General features: G+C 39.1%; 1 protein-coding gene across 5 annotated transcripts in view; it reads right to left on the minus strand.

Moving 5' to 3' along the window:
- MYLK (myosin light chain kinase) overlaps nt 1–16,705 on the minus strand; it is a 223,844-nt gene that overhangs the window by 144,021 nt on the left and 63,118 nt on the right. The gene's annotated exons all lie outside the window — the stretch shown is intronic.

Here is a 16,705-nt window from a genome sequence, read left to right on the forward strand (position 1 = left end):
TTCCCCACATTGTAGCTAGCTGACCTGTAGCCATTTAGCGCATGAGGAGAGTTTTATGCAAACCACCCATATAGCTGACCCGGACCTTTTTTTCCTGTAAATACAAGTTTTCTGAACTTGATGCGATTATAAGTAGACTGAATCTCTCTCCATCTTTAGATCTATGTTTATATTTAGTCATTGTCCAATTTTTCCCCTTTTCAAAAAAGTTTATCTAGGTTGGCAATTTAAAAGCAGTCAGATGCCATCAACCTTGGATAAAGTCTAGGAGAAAGGTTAGGCTATTTCCCCCATTGCCACCCAGATGCTCTCCTGGCTCCCTCCTACTCCCCTGTAGTTGTTGCACATTTTTATGAGTTACACTGGCACACAAAGATGACAAGGTCTCTGCAAAGTGGTGAAATTCTGACACTGAGGATACTGAGTTATGTACAAACTGAAGACAATTTCAGTTCCAAAATAGGTAGCTGTCATGTGGGGAAGTGTCACTCTGACTTCCCAGCTGAGGATCTGAGACACGGAGACACTCAGTGACTTTGCCAAACTCACACTAAAAGGAAATTAGCTTTCCATATTTATTAATGTTAGATCAAATAATCTGACCATATTTCCTCCTTGCCAACAAATTTGCTATTGCAGCAGTCAATGCAAGACTGAACTGAAGTTGCAGCACAGGAGGGCAGCTGCTCTTCTTACCCTGAATAATGGCTGAAGCCATCAACATATTAATGTGTTTGTATACATGTATCAAAGTGCACAGTATCAAGTAACAGTGAAGAGGGTGCAGACAGAATAGGTCCAGAGTCTTGGCAGCAAAACAAGAAGCATGTAAAATAGTGTTACAAATAAGAGAATGTTAACTCACCACCATAGGAGAATGTGAGCAACATAATAAGATACAACTCTGTCAGCTCTCAGTAACTTCAATACTGCCATACAGCTCTGCAGAATAGAAGTGTCTGTAGAATGGGCCAAAAATATTTCAAAGGCAAGGACAAGCACAAGAGCTCTCAACAAAACAGGGAAGATAAACTTTGCAGCCCTCTCTTGGGTGAAACTCTCATCAATTTTAATGAGAATTTTCTCTGCTTCTGAGTCTCTTCTTAAAGAAAAAAAAAAGCAAACTGCAAAGAGGAAGCTTTCTTCCCATGGACCAACTGATGTTAAGGCCTTTTAAAAAGCGTTAAGTTTTATGAGGTGCTGAATAGTTTGAACAGCTTAAAAAGCCAAAAAATGCAAAGAAATAGCTGATTGTGTGTGGTTATGGGTCATTTAGGATTATGCAGTAACAATGTAAATGAGTGCAAAGGGAAACAACTCTGGCTGCTGAATGGAAATAAGGCTCTTGCTAATTGTTCCACTTAGCCCAGTAAGCCCCTAAAACGTGCTCTCTTTCCCTATCCTTCTCTTCCTCCCCACATCTTTGGTGATTCTGAATCAAGATGTCTATCAAATACTACTAAACGAAGCAGCTACTTTAAGTCAGTAGCAATGAGTTTAGGAGCATGCCAGGAGTTTCCTGATAGGACCAGTGTTCATTTCAGAGCAGCAGCAATCTTTGCTACAGAAAACAGGATTTTGAAAAATCAGACCAGAGTTCCACTGTGTTGTGAGAGCTGTCATTCATTTCCACTTCAACAGGACAGCCTGATTTACTGTGTTTGCTGCTACTTTTGTTCATAAATTTTATTTGGCAGTACTAGAAGAAAGGCTGAAACATAAAACAGTTTAACACAATAAAAATAAATTGTTGGGAAACTGTCTTCCCTCTTCCCACTGCAAAAAGCTTAGCTTTTAACACTTGACAAAGATTTTTACTTTCAGTTGTGAATCCTTCATTCAGTAACAATTCTGAAAGGTGGATAAAGATTGTTTAGACCAAGCACAAGCACTAGGAAGCCCCCTGACAAGTACAGGACGAAATTAACACCACCATTTTGCTCTGTCATTAGCAAAATGTGTGTATGTCCCCACTTAGAAGGAAAACTGTAAACATGTAGCTGTTTTATCTCACAGAACTGATCTCACAGAATCCAGACACTCTGAGCCACAGCTTGAGACTGGGACATTATCAGGTCAAAAGACTCTGCTGATACCACGCAAAAAAAGCAAAACTAAACAGCGTCAATTATTTTCAGAGCAATGATTTGTTCATAACAATAATATTTGGGGTTTGAATTGGCAGTCACTTTTTAAAGATGACAATCCACTCCGTTTCTTTCCTTTCTCAAGAGAAGGATCATCATTCACTGTAATAACACTTGCAAAAACCTAATTTTTCCATTGCATATTATTTCTGGAAGACTGAAAGATTTCTTGTTTTTTTTTTTTTTACTTACCAGTGTGAAGTTTCTGTCTTAATAGGATGTGAATTCATTTCAGACGTCACCAAATACTAGTGGCCCTACCTTCTTGTAGGAGCTATGCCACTGACCAAAAGAGCTTCATACTTTCCTAGCTTGGGGATGCTGTTTTGGGGAATTCAATATCAATACATGCTATCAAAAGGTAAGGAATCTCTATAAATTTACATGAGCACACACAGTATGCATGACCTACTGTGGAAAATTAATAAAAAAAGAAAATACGTGTTTTCTTTCTGTGCCCAAAACACACAGCTACTGGAAAATATGTTTGGAGGTACGAAACTCATAATTAAGGGCAACAATCCACATCTGGAACGTAAGGTGGTAACAAAAACTCTTTGCTCTGAATGAACATGCCCGTACTTTATCAATTTCCAGCCAGACAAGATTTATTTCCTGCAATTTAGGAGTCTGGCAGTGGCCACAGAAAATGCTAAAACTGGATTTTGTTGCTGAGTTGACTGCACAGTTGTATGTTCATTTAAAGACTGTCTGCTGACAGTGATGAATGCTGCTGGCAAAGGCAGTGCTCTGGAGAGGTTACAAAAATTCTCCTCAGTTACGTGTACTGCATCGTTGTTAATGCTACTTGGTAGGGCTGGCAAGCATACTGGCATGAAATGTCATTTGTTTTAAACTTCATTAAAAAGTAGAATTGATGTGATTACAAAGAAGTATAAAATGCAATGTTGAATTGTGAAGATATGAATGCATTAGCCTAAACATCTAGCATTTCTCATTGCATTGTTTATTCCACTACGTGCAACCTACTGCTACGCCTTAAACAAATAAGACTTCCATACATAAGCCTATTGCAAAATATCGACTGCTCATTAGCAACTGTCAGTGATGTTTTTATCCTGTAATAATCCGTAAAATCTGTAAGCTTTCCAGGCTTCACACATATACTTTTTAATAACAGCTTAGCAGAGATAACTCATACAGTACAATATACAAATTGCTGTGTTTAAAATAAAAATAAAAATCAAGGGCTGAGCAACAACTGTTTAAAAGAAAAAACCCTCAAAGCACTAACTGAAATACTAAGTATAAATTGATGTGGCTATAAATTTCTAGTTCAACAGTTCAGAATAAATATTTATAGACATGCTGAATTCAAGAGAAATTTTGTGGGATCATCTCTTCTTTCTAACGCTTTCTCTCAAAACTAAAATTGCTGTGATCTTGGTAAGAGCAACACACACGTGCACTCAAAAGTAGCTACATTTGTTTAGGTTGTGGAAAAAGTGCTTACTCTGCATATGCTTTCAATAGAGCTCCACTTAACTGCAGTTGCTGGCATTCCTATTGAGAGATCTGAAGAAATCCAACATAATGTTTTCCATTAAACCTATGAGCATGTAATAGTCTCCTGAGCAGACAAATCTTTGTCTACACTTCTGTCCATTAGCATATCCCAACAGGCAAACAAACTAGCTTTTGTGTCAAGGCACTGAGGACCTAATTCTGGCATTGTGTTTTCATTAAGTGATGCTGTCCTGGTTTCAGCTAGGACAGAGTTAATTTTCTTCCTAGTAGCTGGTATAGTGCTGTGTTTTGGATTTAGTAGGAAAATAATGTTGATAACACACTGATGTTTTCAGTTGTTGCTAAGTAGTGTTTATACTAAGTCAAGGATTTTTCAGCTTCTCATGCCCAGCCAGCAAGAAGGCTGGAGGGGCACAAGAAGCTGGGAGGGGACACAGCCAGGACAGCTGACCCAAACTGGCCAAAGAGCTATTCCATACCATATGACATCATGCCCAGTTTATAAACTGGGGGAGCTGGCTGGGAGAGGCGGATCGCAGCTCGGGAGGTAACTGGGCATCGGTCAACGAGTGGTGAGCAATTGCATTGTGCACCACTTGCTTTGTATAGTTTAATTCTTTTAGTATTACTATTGTCATATTATTATTATCATTATCATTGTTATTCTTTCCTTACTGTCCTATCAAACTGTCTTTATCTCAACTCACGAGGTTTTTTTTCCTGATTCTCTCCCCCATCCCAGAGGCGGGGGGGCAGTGAGCGAGCGGCTGCGTGGTGCTTAGCTGCTGGCTGGGGTTAAACCACGACAGATGCTCTTAATCCAACAGCAGTCACCTAGATATTGGTGATACTTGCACCTATTGCAAATCTTAACTTTCTCTTCCAAAATCAGAAGCTATTTATCCAATAAGGATAGGTTCATGTCTAAGGTACTGGATGGGAATTGAACTTCTGGAAGACAGCAGTTCAGTTCTGAATCCAGGCATGTATTTCTATGCAATCTTGCACAAACCAATAAATCTCACTGTGCCTCAGTACTCCACATGAATGTCAAGGGGCGTTACAATGACTATTGCCTCTGTTGTTTTAGCTAGGAAGGTCATCAGAGAAGGGTCCGACACTAGTCTGGCCTGTGTATGTGTTAAATACTGTCAGCAAACATACACTAGGACTCAGTTGAATTAGGCTGTTTAAGCGGTACCATGAAATAAGCAAAAATCAATACCATTTACCATAGTTTTTTAATCTGTATTTCCAAGATTTTGTCATAGTTTTTCTTCCAGTGCCCTGGCTTTTAATGTAACTTTGTTTTGAAATATTTATATTTGCCTCCCTGTAGAGATGAACTGCTGTGTTATTCTTTTATAAAGGAACACCAGAATTTATATAGACAAAAGAATCAAGCTTAAGTATATTGAACTCTTGTTCCAGGGTGTTCACAGAAAAATTCTTTATTCATTGTTTACCTGATGAGTATGGGAATGTGATATAAGTGAGTTAGATTTCAGATATGAGATACCAGATACTACCGTGTGTGTGGGGGGGTGCTTTTACAAAATAGTGTGCATTACACTAATATTCTAAGCTTTGCAAAAACAATTTAAATAATACATGCACTATAAGCTTGCTTGTGTATTATGGGGCACATGGAAAGAATAGCAACCTCTCAAGCCGCACAGTTACAATTTGACTCTACTGTGCAGCTAGAGTAAAATTACCTTTCTGATTCAACACGAGTCAAGAGAGCACAAAGCTGGATGAAATAAGCTCAATATTCTGTCACCAAAAGCCAAGTAACCATGAACAGAATTATTTAATTTGTCAGTCTTTGCTTCTCCATTTTCTTTGGGCTACATGTGCAGATTGTTGTCATCTTTAAATGAAAAGTTCTTGTATACATTACACATTGGCATACAGTATGACTTTTAATTAGTATTTTATAGTAAGCTCAGCTGTTGTATTTATAATAAATAGTATATTCCATAGAATAACATTTACTATAGTATTTTGAAAAGGTGCAGAAAAGCAAGGAAAATTCAGAAAGAAAGATAAAATAATTTATTTTTCCATTTCACCTCATTCTGCACGTGAATTACAAAGGTCTCTACATAAGCAATAAAAACATGCAAAGCTGACTTGGAATTTGTACCAGTTTTAGCCACAGTTTTTTCAGAAGACAAGGATTGCTTTGTTCTGTCTGGCTGCAGGCTTACATCAACGCACTGATTTACAGGGAATAAAGCTATCTTCATCATCAGAAAGCCTAGAAGAAGATTTTTTTTTTTCTTTTGAAAATGGAACATTTCCAGGTTTTCACTCTCTCATGCAGAGTGGTATATATTCCTAAAACTCCTCTGAAGAAGAAAGGCATAAGAGCTTAGATCATCTCTAGAATCTCACTACAACATATCCTTAATGTGGGAAGGCTAGCCCAGAGGTCAGGTTACTAACTTGTGAATCAACAAACATGATTTAATTCCCAACCAATAACCTGGCTGTCAAGTTTCCTAGAAGAATAAATTCAACATATTTAGGCAGGCAATTCAAGGCCTTTATACTGGACTAGTTATCTCAGGGATGACCAGTCAGTGGAATGCCTTGATTTTCTGGGTCCTACTAGTGCAGAGAGCTTTGACACACAACCTCTGACAGCAACAGGAGTAGCAGTGTCTCCCTCATCAAGCACTACCCCAGCATATTAACGTCTCTCCTCTTCCAAAGGTTATTTCCTCCATGTAAGAGAAGAACACAGAGATGTGTATTCACATGTGATGCTGAACTATGAACTGGGATGACTTCTGGCTTAAAAATCATGATGAAGGCAGGTTTGTCCCAGACACGAAACAATGAACTCTGGCAGCTTAGGCACAGAAATATGTGCTATTTCAGGCACCTGCTAGAGATTCAGTAACCTCCAGTAACATAGTGATAATGTCTTACAAACTGAACATTAAAAACCAAACTGGGCACCTACAGAAGGAGAAGCTGGCCTTGCCTACTTTTGCTCCTGACTGTATCCTCTGGTTGGATCCTGAACCTGGTTCATTGCTTACCGTGTCTGGGACCATCAGTAGACCCTGTTAGAGCACACGGCACTGCCTGCTGTGTTCGCAGCCTGTGGGACTGCGGCCCATTGGTGATGGCACAGCCCGTGCGTGGCTCACCCTCAGCTCCTGGCTCGCTTTCCTTTGGGGAGCAGCCAGCCCTTGCTGCTCCCTGTCAGACAGACTGGTTTCTCTCCTTCATGAATGGGTTGAATTGTACACGATTCACAGCAACGTTATTTTCTGTTCAGCATGCACTTAGATGCTAGGGAGTCCAGATGTTACATGTAAAAAAAAAAAGTATGTTGTCTGGTTTTGCCCAGTAGGTTTCCAAACTTCATACTACATCCATGAGTGAACAGAGCCAAGTAACATGTCAAAAGCAGAAATTTTTAGCTTTGGAGTCTAGGTGCTAGAGTGAGTGTGGACTAAGCAAAACCACAATGAGTAATGATGTGTTTTGATTATAAACCTTCTCCACATGTGGCCTTCTGGAAAGATTCTGAATGCATCATGCTTGCTGTCTATTAATGACTACTTTCTTTTCCTACAAGGGAAACGCAGGATTATATCAAAAAGTGTGATTTTGTGTCATTTGGTGTAATTTAGGTCAAACTCTCAGGGACACATTTATAGACAGTCAAATGCATACTTTGCTATTTTTTGTGCTCTCGTAGTTACATATGGCACTGAACCCCTCCCTGACCTTTGTGGTTTCATCAGCCACATGAAGGCAAGGTGTTGGAGTAAAGTTTAAGCCTTGCTCATGATGGGAGAAGGCAAATATATTACTAGTTAGCCAAATGCATGTCTGATGATAAGTATTCCAGCCTATCTTTTGGGTCAGCTAGAAAAAGGAAATTTAAAGTTGTTCCAGCTAGGGGCATATTTCTGGAAGAAAAAAAAAAAAACCACCCAAAACCCCCAAAAAACCACTTTTCCCCATTTCATCCCTCTCATGCCACTATAGGCTATTGCAGCACAAGTAAAAGAAAGTTAACTGCTCACACTGTTCCAGTTACTAGGTCTTCTTTAACCTTTAAATCTATTATGACTGTGAAAGAAGTCAAATGCACAATTCCCCCAAAAAGCAAATTTAAAACATCATAATGAGAAGTTGCAGTCATGTTTCATGTACTACTAAGAACTTTTATTTAAATAAGAAAGCACAATGCTACGTGATGAGTTTTATTGCCAGTGGAGTTGACCACAACAAAGACTTACGTACTAGCCCAGAGGAGCAAGGGAGACTAGCCTGGAAAAGATGATGATATTTTTCAAATTAAAAGCAGAATTGAAGAATCCAACAAGACTTTGTTGAAATTTGAGAGATTCACGATTAACCATCATGGGACAAGAAAAATAAGAAGAATTATACTGATCGCTTCTACCCTGACTTACACGTACTCAATCTTTGAACATATCTTGGTTCAGCTATTTAGGATCTGCTGATTAGCTGTTTTTCTCTTTGGAAACAGCTAGATTTTCTTCTATTCCTTTTTCAGACATTTTTATCTTATCATCCCTAAACAGTGGACTTTATGATTAGTCATGGTATTTATTCCATCATTAGTTTTGTAAAAGACTGAACCTCCTTTACACCACAATATGAATATTTTATATCTCCTTTTCCTCTGCAAATTTGTTAATACATAATTTAAGAAATTTTTCTCTGATTTCTATTTAAGAACTATAGAAAAATAGCAAGTTCAGAAGTCCCTGCTAATGAAGTGAATTTTCTTCAAAATCAACCCTAGGGATATCCCTATGGATAAATCCTTAAACAAACACACTTGCCTTCTTTAGCTGACACAAAGCCATGTTTTACAACAATACATCACAGTAGTGGGCAATCACAAAACAGATATCTACAATAAAATTTTCAGAGTCAACAGTTGGTTGGTTCCCCCAACTCAAACTAGGAGCAGGTAGATGCAATTAAATCACACAGAATTTTATTGACAGGTTCCTCATGTGATTTTAATTGCTTCCATCTCAAAATCAAAAATAACTGGAAACACGTTAAAGAAAAAGCAAAGAAAGAAAGAAAAAGTGGTGACCAAGAGCAGCACAAATTCGTGGTCTGGCTTCAGCTGAAACAATGCTGGTTTGGGTAGATACTACACAAAATAATAAGAGGTTCTCTTTAGCTCCATGTGTACCTTAGTTGAAGTGTTCTAAAAAACTTCTATTATTATTATTACCATTATTATTAAAAAAAATTTTTTTTTATGTTCCTTAATTACAGTAGTTAGAACCAAAACAACCAAGAACAGGGAGCCAGTCTTTCTGCCATTGCATAGAGCAGCAGAGAACTCCTGTCCCCAACTGGTTATAGAGAAGCAATTAAGGTGGGAAAGGAGATAGAAAGCAGACAGAATAATAAATGTGATAGTGGCAAACAGCACATTTCTTTCACAGTTTGGGGGTGGGTGGGTGGGTTACTGAGAACAGGCTTAATTATTTAAACAAAACAAAAAAAAAAATCAACCCTGAGAAATGGCAACTGAGAATAGGGATACTCCATGTCCAGTCTTCCCCAGTCGTGGCCTCTTTCCTGCTTAGAAATTTTGTCTGGGTGGAATTTGAGGATATTCAGCATTGTCTAGGATTTCTGAATGTCTGGCAGATTGGAGCAACTCTGCAAAAGGTCTGACCAAACTTTGCTGCCAAACATCCAGAAATCTTGGCTGTTGCCTCAGCGCATGCACAGATCAGTTGCATGGGACGGTGTACTAAGTCCAGCACTTTTAAGAATCATCACACACACTGCACACAGGCTACACAAGGAATGCTTAAATACTTCTACCTGGAAAGTCCTGAATATAACTATGATGGCCAAAGGTGACAGGGAGACAGGTGTGAAGTGAATTTATGAGTTAAAGAGACTGAGACAGAATTGGAGCTCACAGACCACCGCTCCTGTCTAAAACCTAGAAATTTCTTGAGCAGCAACTTGCACCCCTGCAGTTTTCCTAAAGGACTTATCACATGCAAGGTAGGGAAATGGGTGCCAACACATGGGTGCTTGTGTCAGTTGATGAAGGGAAGTGTCTTTGAATAATTCTGGGTGTAGATGACACTGTGTGGGGAAGGAATTTTGACTGAACCCCACCTTAACGACTTCCCAGCTGAGCAGCCACTCCCACTTCGCCCTTGTCTAAAGCTGGAACTCTTTTGAGCCACTGTTTCTATATGCGAATAGAAAGTTATACAATAAAATAAAACCAAATAAAATAATGCATGCATTACATATGAGAACATGTAATTGGGTAAAAAACCAGCACTGTGGTAAGTGAATATAATGGGAGGTCAATTACCCCAAGGAAAAAGAAAGAGCAGTAGAAGATCCAAACAGAAAAAAGATGTGCAATAAGCTGTTCACAGCCACCTAACTTGTGCTTATTTTCCTTTTTATTTCAGCTGTCTATACCCCAATGTCCATTTGACACAAAACATTTCAGTAAGTTCTGAACGCACCACATTTTTCCCAAGAATGCTCACTGGTATGTGGAAAGAAAGATCAAATAAAATCTCCAGTCAAATCGATAACTTTTTCAATTCTTTGCTCCCAAAAACATGCCTCAGTGTTTCATATCAGGTTTCTGGGAGTATCACAGTGCATGGTAGTTTTACAGATCAGCACAAGTCCTCCCACAGCATTTGCTTTCAGACAACTGTCTCCCATGAAAACACAGATCTTTCCTGACTTTCTTCCTCATATGGCTCAGAACAGGCACCCCTCCAGAAAGTGCAGATCCAAAACCACTGGCAGCTTCATGCAATTAGCTGCCCAGTACATTTTGTAACAGCAAATGTCTCATGCTGACAGCAAAGGATTTTGTGCCATGTCATCATCCTCTGTCATTATATGGGCTTCTCTCATTTCAGATCCTGCCATCTCAAATCTAGACATACAATGTAATTAAGGCATACTTCTGGAGTGCCTGCTGACTGAGGCTTGGAAATGGAGCACACATTGCTGCTTCAAGTCCAAAGCAAAGGGAAGATAACAAAAGTTTTGCCATGCAAAGCTGGTGCAGCAGCCACAGTAAAACAAATTGGTTAGATCTCAGTTTTTCCATTAGCAGGTAGTTGAAAGGATTTACAAATACTGTGGGAGTGTTTCCCTTCAACACTTCTTTTAACGCTCCCCTACTCATATCTAACACACCACATAAATGGGTCTCCCCTCTATCTCAGAACAGATGGCAGAATCACTGTCTATCTTCCCATTGCCTCTTGTTTCTCATTGCCTGATCCCAGTTTATTTTCTCAGGCACGATGTTTCGAAGAGTGCCTGAGCAACCAGCAGCAGCAAAAGCAGCTCAGAAGTTGGCAAATTGATGCACATCATTGGACTTAACTGATTCGAACAGATACAGATAGGGTGTTGCAACAGCAGGGTGGTAGAAGGACAACCAGAAAGCACATTAAAAAGGGGCAGGATTTGACGTTGGCCTGGCTTGCCTTAAAATTTACCATCCAGCTCCCTTACGTGGAGGGGGATGGAAGGGGAAGAGCGGAACATTAACTACTCAATGGGCAGCAAACTGAGCTAAGTACCCCAACATCTACTCAAACTATGAACTACATGTCAATACATGAAATCTAGCTCCCTGGGATTAGAATACCAGACTAGATTTAGTATTTTGATATCTTGATTCTGGCAATGGACCACATGTGATGGTTCACGTGAAGCAGAAAAACAACCCGTACTGCACTGTTGCCAACTGTGCAATGTTTTATCCAAGGAGAAAAATTCTTTCCTGACCCCTAGGCAATCAGTCTGTGGTCTGTAGCATGACATTTGGCTGTTCCTCTCAAGCAGAGCTGTAGCACAAGTATTCTTTAGGCTCATAAAATTAATGACCGTCAATATTACCCTAAAAAATTATACATGTGTGCAGCCAAAGCAGGTTGAGTTAACTGCTTGCTGAAATCAAATGCAGAGGTTAATATCACCCTGGACAAGGAAAGGTTTGTTGGAAACTGATGGTTCTTTGACTTGTCATTTTTTACTGCTTGACACTCAGTGACATTACAGTAAAGAACCAGAAGTGTTCACGCTATATTTTAGATGTAGTGAGTCTATTGCTATTTAAGTTCAGCAAAGTTATGTGTGGGCAGCTAATCACATAGTTATCAACTGAAAATGCTTGTTTTGGTCAACCACCTTAATTTTTTTTAAAGCAACAAGCCTGCTGCAGACTATTTTATTGGTCTCGGAACCCAAAGCTTAAAATAGGGAGGGAAACATCAAGAGCATGTGATTCAGTGGTTACAGAACAGTAAAGATTCTCAATTTTTGTTCTCAGCTTCTCCATCAGTTTGCTGCAGAAACCTAAGTAAATCTCTCTATGCCTTGAAGTATCTTTTTGTACAGAAGTTAACATGGACTAGGGAAACCTGGATGAGAGCGCTGATATCCACTGACTCCTTATGTGGGCAGTCAAAGTGCAGAGCCCTGCTGGCGTAAGTCCATCCTGCTGCTCTGTTCACCTCCACACATCACCAGGACTTCAGGGTCCCAGTACTTTTTTCTGCCGCAGAAAGCCAACCTGCTTTCTAAGACTTCCCCAGACAGTCATGAAAGAACTTTTCAGTGCTTCTAAACACAGAAAGGGAACCGGAGGATCAGCTTGCCATCTTAATACACACATAGCAAGGCTCACAAACCCAAGCAAAAGCTGAACCTGAGCCTTAACACTAGGATGGGCCAATTTAGGCTGAGAGCAACACTTAAGCTGTGGGTATAGGTGGATGCAGAGTGGAGTCAGGGCACATTTAAATAACTCTTAGGTTCTACACTGGAGACATATCTTCCCCTCTAAACAGTTGCAGCAACTTAGAGCTGGATAAAGTTGTCCAATATTTAGAAGTCAAATTTCTAAATATGAAGGAGGAGGTCTTCTCAAAAAGGATGGAGTTTGAGTCGTAAGACAGGCTTCAGTCTTAAGTCACTGAGCCTGCAGTCTCTGAAAGACCAGTAAAGAGGATAATTTTGTGCCTAAGGTAGGCACAAAAACATGCAAAGTTGTGGAAATCTGTGGCCACCCTCTGCCCATCACAAGAAAAGAAAACTTGTACAGATCTGCAAATTCCAGTGAAATATCTTTCTAGGAGCTTCTGCCCAGCACTCAAATTAATATATGTTTGCCATCCTTGTAAGAATTGGAAAGGATAGCGAAATTCATGGAAATGTTTAAAAGCTTTATTTCATTTGACTGTATGGAAAATTATACTATTTGCATCCGTATTGGTCTACTGTGATGTTTTGAACTTTTGCTATAGAATAGTGCAGCTGAGTTTCAGAGAGTGAGAGAGACTGAAATAAATTAAATTTTAAACTAGATATACGGCTAATGATCTTGTACTTGTAGGTCAGCACAGTAATGTGCTCCATGTCATAATTAAAGTATCCTGCACTGTTTCAGAAAGTGAAATTTAGGAACACTCAAAGTCTGAAAGAATTTGATAGGATACCATGCTTGGATTATGAATTGATCAAATGTCATCAGCAGCATTGAAATACCTCCTTGCCTGATAATTTACAGATGCTTATTCAGGTGCTATGGCTGAAAAGGATTTCCCTGGCCTCTCAGGTGACACTTGCCACAGAAACCCCCATGATATTTGCTACAAAGAAAGGAATCTCCTTCATTAGTATGCCATTAAGCATTATAAAATCCAGTGATGTTCAGATGAATTAGAAAGATAAAGATATACAATCACAATTTAATGTTGCAAAGCACTAATAAACATTCTAGTGATTAATACAACAGAGAAAGAAACAGCTTAAAACAAATCCTGGTAACATTTTGGCCTGCTCTTCTCTTCCAAGAGTATCTTAAAGGCTCTGACAGACAAGCTACAATGCCTTAGCACAAGGCAGGAGGTTACTACCCTGAGCTGTTCACCTCACACATGATGTGCAATTGAAGAAGCACATCAATCAATTCCTAACAAGCTGAGAACCCACAACACCATTTCATAATAATCTGGGATGGTTTCCCTAAAAATCACCTCAGCAATTGATTGATGAACAACTGAGATGTCCACACAGCAGATGTTTGGGGAGCATCTAGGGAAGGAAACCTTGCCTTTGCCTTACTAAGTGGTTCCACCCCTCAGTCTGTGCTCCAGGCCAAAATCATGCTCATACACTTGAAAGATGATGAGCTAACTTTTTAAGCTGAGGTCACATTGGAAAACTGAGATCTGCAGTCAGATATAGATAAACTTGCTGAGATTTTAGTAAGAAAACCAGGGTGGTAGTGGGAGGAACAGAAAAAAAAAGAATTCCTGTTAATGGTAACTCCAGTTCCTTTCTACCTCTAATTTCCTACATTTATGGGCTATTTCTCAATTTCTGCATTCTCCTTGATCTTGAATTGCCATTTCACACAACTTATCTTACATGCCACTGAAAAGAAAAGCAGCAAGTTTGACTCTGGGGCCCTCTCTTCCTTGTTCACTTAATGAGAGTACAGGATCATCACAATATCAGATTTATATCCTGTCTTGGATTCTCAAAATGTTTGTTCCTTCTGATAAGATAAATTCCACTGCAGAGGAACTCTTTGAAGAAAATCTCCTGTCTAGCCATTTTTAAAACTTTTTATTTTTCTTTAGCCTGAGTCTAGTTTGGTATTTATACTGTGTGATGAAGCAGGGTATCAGCAACAACCCATCATAACATCTGTAGCCTATTTTCCAGGATAGAAAAACCTAAGTATGTTCAGTAGCTACTTCTATTACTAAATCTTAATAAATTGTTTTTATTAAGATTGTCCTTCCGAACCTGTCCTTCTGAACCTCTGGAACATTAAAGTGATAGAAGAAGCAACATTGTACTAAGCAGCTGAAAATGGACCCAGATGATACAAGCTCTGCAAGCTGCTGCAGCTATTAAGTGACAGTATCCTTTCAAACTGTACTGTTGCGTACCTGCCCATGTTGCTCACCCTGCCCATGTTACTAGACTAGGAGCACAAACAAAATACGAATTTGAAACCACCAGTTATAAACAACAGAACCAAACACAAACTCCCCAACCATGTTATATTACAAACAGCAGATCACACAGACTAAATTTTAATAGTTGGTATTATAATTAAAAACCTAATTTTTCTTGCATAAGATAATAAGGAGAATGTGCTGTGCTCCATTACTTTCTATGTTCAATTATTAGAATGTAGCTTGTTCTCCCCCCCCCCAAAAAAAAAAAAAAATTAAAAAAATTGCAAGTTCATATCTCAGCCTCCAGCTAGGGTGTATTCCAGGAAATTTGGAACTAATTCACAATGATAAAGATTGGCTGTTTTATGTCTTCAGCTGCGTCACATGTTTACTCTCATCTGTGTTAGCTGAGAGAGGTAAAATAAAGCGCCTCCAGGGCAGTAAGCTGGACTGAACAAAAAATACTCCAAGCATAGCAAGAGGCTGAAGTGCCAAAGACAGTTGCTGTAATTGCATCATCTTGGTTTGCCAAACCGTTAAGGCAGGCTACTTGCCACAAAGTAATTGCAGATCTCACACGTATTTCAGCGAAGCTGTGCTCTTAATGTTTGGCACTTACAAAAGCACTTTGAGCATTAAAGGTTTATTTCAGCTATACAACATGCATGCAAATAGTATATTATCATTTCCATTTTAAGAACGGAAAATTAAAAGTTTCAGCCATGCTCATATACCAGATGAGCAGAACTGGAATTTAGATTTTCAAGTAGGTTCAATCCAGGGCTTGACTCAAAGCTTTGTTCATTCAAGGAACTTAAGCCTGTCAGTTTAATTAGTATTGAATTTGTGTATTTTTTCCAAACTACTATAAAAACCCCTTGGACTTTACCCTTCCAGCCTTCAAAGCGACTTTAAAAAGGGGATAGGTATCCCTGAAAAATTAATACTTTAAGACCAGATCTGAAAAAAATGCAAAGCAGTGATGGCACTCTAGCTCGTAGGTCATTATATTTTACAATTGCTTCCATATGACTAATAATAAAAAGTCTGTAGATTGCACTAAAAATTGGAAATATCCCACTTCAGCTTTTGATTAGGAAACATGAGAAATGTAAAACCAAATCTTAGCAACATCACATGCTTCAACATTGATTTCACTGTACTGTTATTGCCAGTTGCAGTGTTGTCTGGAAGAACCAGTCGGAGTTAGAGTAGTATTGTGCACAGGTGTCAATGCATAAAGTAGCAATATGTTGCCATTTTTCCACTGTGTCTGCAACAAAGCAAGGTGAAATAATGGGGGGGCGGGAAGGATAAAAACAGTAAGAAAGGGAATGCTCACTGGGACTGGCCAATGTCATACACACAGAGGGTTTCTGACTGGTGCCTTAAAATCACAATAAAAGTAAGCTAATTTTTAAAAAAAAAATCTTTCTAAAGGTTTGATAAAAAAACCTGTTCTTTGGTTTAAACACTTTCATTGAAATTATCTGCTTTCTATGAAAACTGCCAACTTTTCTCCAAAAAGTCAAATCCAAGAACTACTTCTGAGTTTTAGTTTTGCACTTAAAAATTTATATACTCTAAAAATTGTTTTTCTGCCCAGTTCCTGTTGAAAAATCCCAGTTCCTGGCCTGCTCTTGCATAAACAAATAAGATAAATATCAGATGCCCTCTACCGGCCCTCTGTTTAAGTTAGAGTTTCAGAAGTTATGAATTTCCCAAATTCCTTCTAGCCCTTGCTTTTGTTACAGTAAAGTTGTAGTTTCCTGCCTCTGTCAGACAAGTCCCACCACTTCAAAGATTAAAAGTGCGGTCGGTTTGATGATATAGCTGTCAGCATGCAATCAGAGCATGACATGGACAGAAGGAAGCTGAAAGGGCTGAGGGGGAAAACTGGCAGCTCCAGGAAAAAGATTTGGGTTAAGGAAGGAGAAAGAAAGATAGCTAGAACAAGAGATCATACCAGGATTGAAGCATGAAAGAATATGGATGCCAGTAAGCACAATTCAATGTCCCAAGCATGAGGGGAAGGGAAGAACCTGGGATCCACACCCCACTACA

Source organism: Gymnogyps californianus, chromosome 7 (assembly GCF_018139145.2).
Source record: "Gymnogyps californianus isolate 813 chromosome 7, ASM1813914v2, whole genome shotgun sequence".
Lineage (NCBI taxonomy): Eukaryota > Metazoa > Chordata > Aves > Accipitriformes > Cathartidae > Gymnogyps > Gymnogyps californianus.